An 11,476-nucleotide genomic window follows, 5' to 3' on the forward strand; every position below is an offset into this window, starting at 1 on the left:
TATTAACGTGCCTCCATAGGTTTTCTTTTCTTTCCCTTCCCCTTCCCGCTACCGTTCCCGTTTCCTTCACTTCTCAGACAGGATCTCACTCTGTCCCCCAGGCAGGAATGCAGTGGCGCGATCATGGCTCACTGCAGCCTTGACCTCCCTGGCCTCAAGTAGCTGGAACTACAGGTTCGCACCATCACGCCCAGCTAATTTTTTAAATATAGTTTTTGTAGAGACTAGGGTGTCTGTGTTGCCCAAGCTGGCCTCGGAACTCCTGGGTTCAAGCGATCCTCCCGCCTCGCAAAGTGCTGGGACCACCGCTCCCGGCAGCATAGGTTTTCTATAGATGTTAATTCCTATGTTTTGTGAAAGTTATTTTTCCCTTAACCTGATTTCACATGCAACTGATTAACTAATATTGCAACACGGTGGTATACTATTCATTTAATAAATATTAAATACTTCCTATGGGCAAAGCCCAGGAGAATTAGATTCAGCCCTACTTAACTTATCTAACCACTCCCTTATTGTTGATTTTTGAATTGTTTATTATATATTGGTATTCTGAGTAATTTATTTTCACATCTGCCTTCCTTTCATTGAAAAAATTTTTAGACAATGGCAGTTAATAAAAGGCACAAACAAATCAACAGGGATATACTAGTGGAAAACACAATATAAAACTAAAATGTCATTGGTTTCTTTAATTGGTTAGGAGCACAAAATGTAACAGGCAGAAGGTCTGTTTCAAACAAATTTAAAAGCTATGTGTATTTTAAATTCTCCCCAAATCAGATATATACACACCCACAAAAATAGTGTGTGAAGGAAAGCTATCACACACGAGAAGTCGTATACTGAATTCTTCAAGGAAACACATGTGGAAATAGGAATTAACAAAGTCAGCAACAGATGAATATATTTTTTAATTGAGTCTTAAAATGCTACATGACCCAAAACTATACTATATAAAGTACTGCTAGGTACAAAGGAAAAAGTCTGTACAGCTTTTAGCAAAACTGCTTTCCCAGAAAAGCAAATTAAAATAATGCAATCAGCAGACCAAGGAGACTACAGCTAGACATCAGAGCTACAACTTCTCATATCTGTGTCAGAAAATCCTATTTATCCAGAATAGACTAAAATTTTGGGATAAAACAGGAACTTTTTAACTTTTTTTACTTTATCCATTTTGAGTTATTTTTATCTCCCCCACCTCCCAAACCAGTAATTCAGCAAGATCCAGCAGAAAGAGGGCTACTTTTAGAATTAGCTATTTTATTTTTCTTTCTATGGCGAGACTGTCATGGAGCTTGGATATTTCAGGATCATATACATCCATGACCAGTGTCCCACTGTGGTCAAAAAACTTTATCAGGCCTCTGAGCCCAAGCTAAGCCATCATATGCCCTGTGTCCTGCACGTATACATCCAGATGGTCTGAAGCAACTGAAGATCCACAAAAGAAGTGAAAATAGCTTTAACTGATGACATTCCACCATTGTGATTTGTTCCTGCCCCACCCTAACTGATCAATGTACTTTGTAATCTCCCCCACCCTTAAGAAGGTTCTTTGTAATTCTGCACACCCTTGAGAATGTACTTTGTGAGATCCACCCCCTGCCTGCAAAACACTGCTCCTAACTCCACCGCCTATCCCAAAACCTATAAGAACTAATGATAATCCCACCAACCTTTGCTGACTCTCTTTTCAGACTCAGCCCACCTGCACCCAGGTGAAATAAACAGCCTTGTTGCTCACACAAAGCCTGTTTGGTGGTCTCTTCACATGGACATGCATGACAAACTTAGCAATGGGGACTTGGTAAACTCGACTTCCCGCTGCTGCTTTGTTCTCCAACTGGTGAAGGTCAGCTTCAAGGTGTATTTGTCATCAAACCTTTTAAGACTGGAGGACAGTTGCCAAATACCATCAGGATCCATTCCTGTAGGATCTTTCCTGTGGGTCACGACAAAGATGCTCCTCCCCTTTTATGAGGTATAAATGGTCAGAATCCAGATCATCACAAAATAGGATATGACGCACAAAACGAAAACAGGTTTGGACTCTGGAAAGGGGTGCATATAATCCCAAATCAAAGCTACTATGGCAAAAAAAACAGGAGATTGTACAGATGGTGAGGCGACCATCAATGAGACCAAAATTCTCCACATATTTGTATTTTTCCAGAAGTAACTTTTTGGCAGAATCATCCAAAGAGGTTTTCACAGCTAATCCATCGCACTTGTCAATTTTTACAGGCTTATCATCTATCTTCCACTTATCCAACAAGCCGCTATGGCCACTACCTGTCCTGCACCTGGAACCACCGCCAGCCCCACTACTGCCTCCACTACCACTGCTTCTCCCACCCTGTGCAGCTGCTGTTGCCAACTTATCCACTTATGCCTGTTCTGAGTAAAGATATGTATTTTTTGGGGAGGATGGAGTCTCTCTCTACCACGTAGGCTGGAGTGCAGTGGCGCGATCTCGGCTCACTGCAAGCTCTGCCTCCCGAGTTCATGCCATTCTCCTGTCTCAGCCTCCCCCAGCAGCTGGGATTACAGGCACTCACCATCACGCCTGGCTAATTTTTTGTATTTTTAATAGAGACAGGATTTCACTGTGTTAGCCAGGATGGTCTTGATCTCCTGACCTCGTGATCCGCCCGCCTCGGCCTCCCAAAAGTGCTGGGATTACAGGCGTGAGCCACTGCGCCTGGCTGAGCAAATATTTTTACACAAATAGTGCTCTTAAAAAAAAACTCCCCTTGAGTTTTTTCCTTGGGATATGTTGTCAGTATTGGATTTATGCCAATTTCAATTAAATTGAATTTTCAATTTAAAATTTTCAATTAAATTTTGAGTACCTTTGGAATACAATACATTGATCTAAGCAGAAAACATAAAGAAACATAAAGATAAGTAGGCAAAGAGCTATGGTTCATTATCTAAGGAGTTTATGTAAGAGAGAGACATACATACATAAGTTTAATATGTGAAGAATATGCTTTTTGCCACAAGAGATGAACAGATATAAAAGGCAGGGGGAAGGTTAAAACTAGGAGAGAGAAGCTGGGCATGGCCGCTCACGCCTGTAATCCCACCACTGGGAGGCAGAGGCGGGCAGATCACGAGGTCAGGAGATCGAGACCATCCTGGCTAACATAGTGTAAGCCTGTCTCTACTAAAATTACAAAAAATTAGCCAGGCATGGTGGCACGCATCTGTAGTCCCAGCTACTTGGGAGGCTGATGCAGGAGAGTCACTTGAACCTGGGAGGCGGAGGTTGCAGTGAGCCGAGATCAGGCCACTGCACTCCAGCCTGGGTGACAGAGCGAGATTCCATCTCAAACAACAACAACAACAACAACAACAACAACAACAACAAAAACTAGCAGAGAGTACATCTTTGGAAAGAATCAAGAAAAGTTTAATTATGGATGTTGCATATAAAGGATGGGTAATATTTCTTGACTGGCAGAGATTGAGGTTGGGGTGGGTAAAAGCACTTTCCTAACAACACGAACCAAAGCATTAAGATGAGAAAATGCAGGGCATGTTGCAGGGACAGTGAATGTTTCAGTTTGCCAGCCTACACCAAGAGGAATAATGGTAATTAGACCAGACCTTTGGCTTGAGGCACATTGAGGAAGGCCTCTGTAAATGCCAAGAGTGAAGACAACAGAGTTCTGCTTTGGCGACATGGATCTGGCAACAGCATAGAGAACTGACTGTCCAGAGGACAGGTGTGAGAGAGAATCCTGTTGGAAGGAGATTGCAATAATCCAGGTAGTGGAGTAATTACAAAGACCTGAAGAAGAAAGATGGGAGAATGCGACCTTGAGATTAGAAAGGAGTGATCAAATGTAACAACAATTTTAAAAATAAAAACTATAGAACATGGCACCTGATTGGATATTCAACGGAAGAAAATAAGAGTTTTTTTTTAAATAGTGCCAAAATGTGGAACATAGTGACTGAGGGACCAGGGCTATAATTTATGAATGGAGAGCATTACCCATATCAATAAAATAAAATTTTGATTTTGGTTTTATCTAATACTACACCACTAGAAAACACGTGGAAGGATATTTTAAAACCAAATTTGGGAGACATGACTAAGATGATCTAATTTAAAACCCAAGCAATGTGGCATACATAAAATGCATTTGCAGAGACCTTAGAGTATTGGGGTAACCCGCTCCCAATATTTCAACGTAGGTTCTTTCTATTTTCCATAAATGTCAGCCCGCTGAGAAATAAAGAAAAAGAGTGCAAAGAGAGGAATTTTATAGCTGAGCCAACGGGGGTGACATCACATATCAGTAGGACTGTGATGCCCACCTGAGCCTCAAAAGCAAGTTTTTTATTAAGGGTTTCAAAAGGGGAGGTGTGTAAGAACAGGGAGTAGGCACAAAGATCACAGGCTTCAAAGGGCAAAAAGCAGAACTACTAATAAGGGTCCAACAAAGATCACAAGGCAAAGGGGAAAAGCAGAACTACTGATAAGGGTCTATGCTCAGCAGTGCGCATATTGTCCTGATAAACATCTTAAATAACAGACAACAGAGTTCGAGAGCAGAGAACTGGTCTGACCTCAAATTTACCAGGACAGTTTTTCCCCACCCTGGTAAGCCTGAGGGTACTGCAGGAGACTAGGGCGTATCTCAGTCCTTATCTCAACTGCATAAGACAGACAGTCCCAGAGCAGCCATTTATAGACTTCCCCCCAGGAATGTATTCCTTTCCCAGGGTATTAATATTAATATTCCTTGCTAGGAAAAGAATTTAGCGATATCTCTCCTACTTGCACGTCCATTTATAGGCCATCTGCAAGAAGAAAAATATGGCTCTTTTTGCCTGACCCCTCAGGCAGTCAGACCTTATGGTTGTCTTCCCTTGTTCCCTAAAAATCACTGTTATTCTGTTCTTTTTCAAGGTGCACTGATTTCATATTGTTCAAACACACATGTCTTACAATCAATTTGTACAGTTAACACAATTATCACAATGGTCCTGAGGTGATGTATATCCTCAGCTTATGAAGATAACAGGATTAAGAGATTAAAGTAAAGACAAGCATAAGAAATTATAAAATTATTATTTGGGAACTGATAAATGTACATGAAATCTTCACGATTAATGTTCCTCTGCTGCGGCTCCAGCCAGTCCCTCCATTTGGGGTCCCTGACTTCCTGCAACATTAGAGAAACCTCAAAGATACAGGAAATCATTTTCTAGAAATGGGGCACAACAAGAGGAGGAATCATGCCGTTAAAGCATTTGGACGTGGTCAAAAGTCACAAAGGCCAGTAGTCTCAATTTCAGACACTGTACTCCAACCAAGCCACTTCATTTGTGGTATTCAAAGTGAATAGGAACAGGAAATTATTTATTTAATGATGGTTAATGATTCTCCAGGGAAATACTGGTTTGACCAGCTAATCACTTCAGTTCAGTTCCTGACAGTCAAAGTTCCTGACAGTCAAAGCAGAAAGGTAAATAGAGTTCTTGTTACAAAGAAAGCAGGCAGCAATTCACCATGAAAGCAAATTTACCTAGAACCAAAGTCAAGGGAGAATATATCACTCGGACATTTAACAGTACAATGTACATTGTCACCAACAGCCACATGTTGAATTAAGCGTTTCTCATAAATATAAGATGCAGAAATTGTCTTTTTTTTTTTTGGCGGGGAGTGGAGGGAGGACAGAGTTTTGCTCTTGTTGCCCAGGCTGGAGTACAATGATGTGATCTTGGCTCACTGCAACCTCCACTTCCTCGGTTCAAGCAGTTCTGCCTCAGCCTCCCAAGTAGCTGGGATTACAGGAGCCCACCACCATGCCTGACTAGTTTTTAAAAATATTTTTAGTAGAGACAGGGTTTCTCCATGTTGGCCAGGCTGGTTTCAAACTCCTGACCTCAAGCGATCCACCCGCCTTGGCCTCCCAAAATGCTAGGATCATAGGCGTGAGCCACTACACCTGGCCATAATTGTCTTCAAATCACTATCTTACTGACCTTGTTAAAAATACAAAAATGTAGTATTAAATTGTTTTGTGAATTCATTTCTATAGAGAGCTAAAGTAATGTAATTAAAATAGGTTGTGTGTGTATAAAGTTTTTTTTTTTTTGAAACAGAGTCTAGGTCTGTCACCCAGGCTGGAGTGCAGCGGCACCATATAGGCTCTCTGCAACCTCCGCCTCCTGGGTTCCAGCGATTCTTGTGCCTCAACCTCCCGAGTAGCTGGGATCACAGGCGTGGGCCACGACGTATGGCTAATTTTTGTATTTTTTAGTAGAGACAGGGTTTCGCCAGGTTGGCCAGGCTCACCTCAAACTCCTGACCTCAAGTAATTCCGCCCACCTCGGCCTCCCAAAGTGTTGAGATTAAGATTTTTTTTTAATTATTTTTTTAAATTGTGGTAAAATAGGCTGAGCACAGTGGCTCACCCCTGTAATCCCAACACTTTGGGAGGCCAAGGCAGGCGGATTGCTTGAGCCCAGGAGCTTGAGACCAGCCTGTGCAACATGGCAAAACCCTGTCTCTACTAAAAATACAAACAATTAGCTGGGCGTGGTGGCACATGCGTGTAGTCTCAGCTACCTGGGAGGCTGAGGTGGGAGGATCACCTAAACCTAGGTGGTCAAGGCTGCAGTGAGCTGAAATTTTGCACCATTGCACTCCAGCCCAAGCAACAGAGTGAGATGTTGTGTAATTCAGTGCAGTTAAGTACGTCCATATTGTTATGCAACCATCAGCACTTAACATAATGGCTTCAAGGTTCATCCATGTTGTAGCAGAATTTCCTTCCGTTTAAGGCTGAATAATATTGCATTGTATGTATAGACCACATTTTGTTTATCCATTCATCTGTTGATGAATACCTGGGTTGTTTTCCCCTTTTGGCTATTGTGTATGATGCTGCAATGATCACTGGTGTGTACTAGACATTTTAAAAGTTTTTTTTTACTTTTATTTTAGGTTTGGGGTACAGGTGCAGGATTGTTATTCAGGTAAACTGCATGCCACAGGGGTTTGGTGTACAGATTATTTAGTCACCCAGATAATAAGCATAGTACCTGACAGGCTTTTTTTTTTTTCTGATCCTCTCCCTCTTCCTACCCTCCACCCTCAAGTAGGCCCATGTCTGTCATTTCCCTCTTTGTGTCTATGCGTTCTCATTGTTTAGCTCCCACTTTTAAGTGAGAACATATGGTATTTGGTTTTCTGTTCCTGCATTAATTTGCTTAGGATAATGGTCTCCAGATCCATCCATGTTGCGGCAAAGGACATAATCTCATTCTTTTTTATGGCTGTGTAGTATTCCATGGTGTATGTGTACCACATTTTCATTATCCCATCTACCATTGATGGGCATTTAGGTTGATTCCCTGTCTTTGCTATTGTGAATAGTGCTGCAGTAAATATTTGCTTGTATGTGTCTTTATGGTAGGATGAACTATTTTACTTTGGGTATATACGCTTTTTAAGCTTTAAGGGAGCACTCCTTTTATTCCTTAACAAAACAGAAATTTGGGAAGAATTTCATCTAGGTAATCAATGCTCTTTACAAGAAACCTGAAACACCTGCAAAAGCAAAAAACTCACAGATCAAGGAATTTCTGACTTATTACAACATGGATCAACCTTAAGGACATTATACTAAGTGAAATAAGCCAGTCACAAAAAGACAAATACTGTGTGATTCCACTTATATAAGGTACCTAGAGTAGTCAAATTCACAGAGACAGAAAGTAGAATGGTAGTTTGCAGAGACTGGGAGGAAGTGGATGGGGAATTAATGTTTAATAGGTATACTGTTTCAGTTTTGCAAGATGAAAAAAGTCTGGAGATGGATAATAGTGATGGTTTTATGGTATGAATGTACAATCGGCCCTCCATATCCGTGGGTTCTGCATCTGTGGATTCAACCAACTGTGGATCAAAAATATTCAGGAAGGCTGGGTGCAGTGGCTCATGCCTGTAATCTGAGCATTTTGGGAGGCTGAGGTGGGAGGATCATTTGAGGTCAGGAATTCAAGGCCAGCCTGGCCAACTTGGTGAAGCCCTTGTCTCTACTAAAGATACAAAAAATTAGCTGGGCCTGGTGGTGCACACCTGTAATCCCAGATATTCAGAAGGCTGAGGCAGGAGAATTGCTTGAACCCAGGGGGCGGAGGTTGCAATGAGACAAGATTGTGCCACTGCAATCCAGGCTGGGTGACAGAGTGAGACTTTGTCTCAAAAAAAAAAAAAAAAAAAGAATTCAGGAAAAGGCTAGACTTAGTGACTCACACCTATAATCCCAGCATTTTCAGAGGCCTAGGCAGGAAAATCCCTTGAGGTCAGGAATTTAAGACCAGCCTGGGCTGGTCTTAAAAATTTAACTGGCCATGGTGGTGCACTCCTGTAGTCCCAGATACTTGGGAGGACAAGGCAGGAGAATCGCTTGAAATCCAGCAGGCAGAGGCTGCAGTGAGCCAACATCATGCCACTGCAATCCAGCCTGGGCAACAGAGCAAGACTCCATCTCATAATAATAATACTAATACTAATATTAATACTAATAATAATAATAATAAATGTATACACTCTATTTCTCTATTTTTCTCCATGAAATGTTTTATTTATTTTATTTTTTTTGAGATAGAGACTCGCTCTGTCACCCAGGCTGGAGCGCAGTGGCGCGATCTCGGCTCACTGCAAGCTCCGCCTCCCAGGTTCACGCCATTCTCCTGCTTCAGCCTCCCAAGTAGCTAGGACTACAGGCGCCTGCCACCACGCCTGGCTAATTTTTTTGTATTTTTGGTAGAGACGGGGTTTTTGTCATGTTAGCCAGGATGGTCTCGATCTCCTGACCTTGTGATCCGCCCGCCTCGGCCTCCCAAAGTGCTGGGATTACAGGCGTGAGCCACCACGCCCGGCCCACAGTAGTCTTTTTAATGCTGGAGCTCACTCTTGTTTTTGACCTCCATATTTCTCTTGACCTGCCAATAGTGATAGCTGTGGGCTTTCAGGATTAAATGATATCTACCGACTCCCACTAAGAAAGAGGTGAAACTAGCCCTCTCACAACGACCACAAGAAATGCTGCAAGGACCACTTTCATTCGTACTTCCAGACCCCATCCTTTCAAAACAATTTGTATCAGTTTTGGTTAGGTCAATATTCAGAGTTGACCTTAGCGTGACTGTGGAATTTTTATTGAGTAGAGCTGAATTCTACCCTGAGTTCTGATTGTATAGCTAAATTATGATCATATTATAGGAAAAGGGGTAAGTAAACTTTTTCTGTAAACGGCAAGATGGTATGTGAGCCGTGTTACGAGTACTCAGCTTTGCCGTTGCACTGGGAGAGCAGCCATAGTAGTAGTATCTCAATAAAACTTTATGGACACTGAAATCTGAATTTTGAATAACTTTCTTGTGTCACAAAATGTTACTATTCTTTTGATTTTTTTCAACTATTAAAAAATGTAAAAACTATTCTTAGCTCAGGGAAGTCAAAAAATGACCATAGGGGGACTAATCACAGTTTGTCAACATCTGGCATAAGCTATTAGCAGGTTGTTGCCTAAAATCTCTTTATCTCATCAAATTACTATGAAGAGTTGTAGGCAGAAAGGTATATTTTATTATGTAAAGGTAATTATATTCAAAGATAAGTTATTTTGAACTTAAAATCTAGTATTTTAAGACCAAACTATTTAAACACAACTAGAATTCACTAAGGAAAAGTTACAGTGAACATTGAAGAAAAAAAATTAACACTTTACCTTTTTTGTTTGTTTAACACCACTCTTAATAGTTACTGAAAATTTTGGTATAACCACCAACACACACACACACGACCCCCTCACACCACCCTGATTTATGTTAATAAGACATGGCAGGGGAGTGATAGCATTAGGAAAAATAACTAATGTAAATGACGAGTTGATGGGTACAGCAAACCAACACGGCACATGTATACCTATGTAACAAACCTGCAAGTTGTGTACATGTACCCTAGAACTTAAAGTATATTAAAAAATAAAATAAATTTAAAAAGACATGGTGTAAGAGGATCACTTGAGCGCAGGAGGTCTCCCTCGATCACCCAGGCTGGATTGCAGTGGCTCGAACATGGCTCACTGCAGCCTGGACCTCCTGGGCTCAAGCAGTCCTCCTACCTCAGCCCCCTAAGTAGCTGGAACTACAGACACACACCATCACGCCTAATTTTTTTTTTTTTTTTTTTTTTTTTGGTAGAGAAGGGGTTGCCCAGGCTGGTCTTGAACTGCAGGGCTCAAGCGATCCGCTGGCCTCAGCTTCCCAAACTGTTGGGATTATAGGTGTGAGCCACCCCACTGGGACCAAAGAGACTTTCATACAAATTGTTGCTATGGTCTTAATGTTTTATGTTCCCCAAAATTCATATGTTGACACCCTAACCCCCATGGTAGATGGTGTTAGGAGGTGAGCCTTTGGGAGGTGATTAGGTCATGAGGGTAAAGCCCTCATGAATGGGATTCATACCCTTAGAAAACAGGCCCCAGAGAGGTGTCTTGCACTTTCTGCCATGTGAGAACACAGCTAGAAGGTGCCATCTGTGAGCCAGAAAGCAGACCCTCACCAGACACTGAATCGCCCTTGATCTTGGACTTCCCAGCATTCAGAACAGTGATACTCAATTTATGTTACTCTGTGATAGCAGCCTGAACAGACAAAGACAGTTGGTTCCTTGGGAAACTGGATGCCTGGGAAAAGATTATATAGTTGAACCTTGAACAACAGGTTTGAACTGCATGGGTCCACTTATATGCAGATTTTTTCCAACCAAATGAGGATCGAAAATACAATATTCAGGCCGGGCGTGGTAGCTCATACCTGTAATCCCAGCACTTTGGGAGGCCGAGGTGGGCGGATCACCTGAGGTCAGGAGTTTGAGACCAGCCTGGCCAACATGGTGAAACTCCATCTCTACTAAAAATACAAAAAGTAGGCAGGTGTAGTCGCATATGTCTGTAATCCCAGCTACTCAGGAGGCTGAAGCAGGAGAATCGCTTGAACCCGGGAGGCGGAGGTTGCAGTGAGCCGAGATCGGGCCACTGCACTCCAGCCCAGCCGACAAAGCCAGACTCTGTCTCAAAAAAAGAAAATGATAATAAAAATAAAATACAAAACTTAGCCAGGCATGGTGGCGCATGCCTGTAATCGCAGTTACTTGGGAGGCTGAGGCATGTGAATCGCTTGAACCTGGGAGGCAGAGGCTGTAGTGAGCTGAGACTGTGTCACTGCACTCCAGCCTGGGTGATGGGGTGAGACTCTGTCTCAAATAATAAAAATACTAATAAGTTAATTAGATAAAATAAAATACACTATTCAGGGGAAACCTGAGTATAGAGAGGGCTGACTTTTTGTATATGCAGGTTTTGCAGGGCTGACTGTGAGATGTGAGTATGCATGGGTTTTTATATACTCTGGGGGGTCCTGGACCCAA

General features: G+C 42.1%; 1 pseudogene; it reads right to left on the reverse strand.

Annotated features, from left to right (window-relative positions):
• Nucleotides 1–1,227: 1,227 nt before the first annotated feature.
• Nucleotides 1,228–9,104, reverse strand: LOC101014650 (annotated as a pseudogene).
• Nucleotides 9,105–11,476: the final 2,372 nt, after the last annotated feature.

The sequence above is a fragment of the Papio anubis genome, chromosome 7, assembly GCF_008728515.1.
Source record: "Papio anubis isolate 15944 chromosome 7, Panubis1.0, whole genome shotgun sequence".
Lineage (NCBI taxonomy): Eukaryota > Metazoa > Chordata > Mammalia > Primates > Cercopithecidae > Papio > Papio anubis.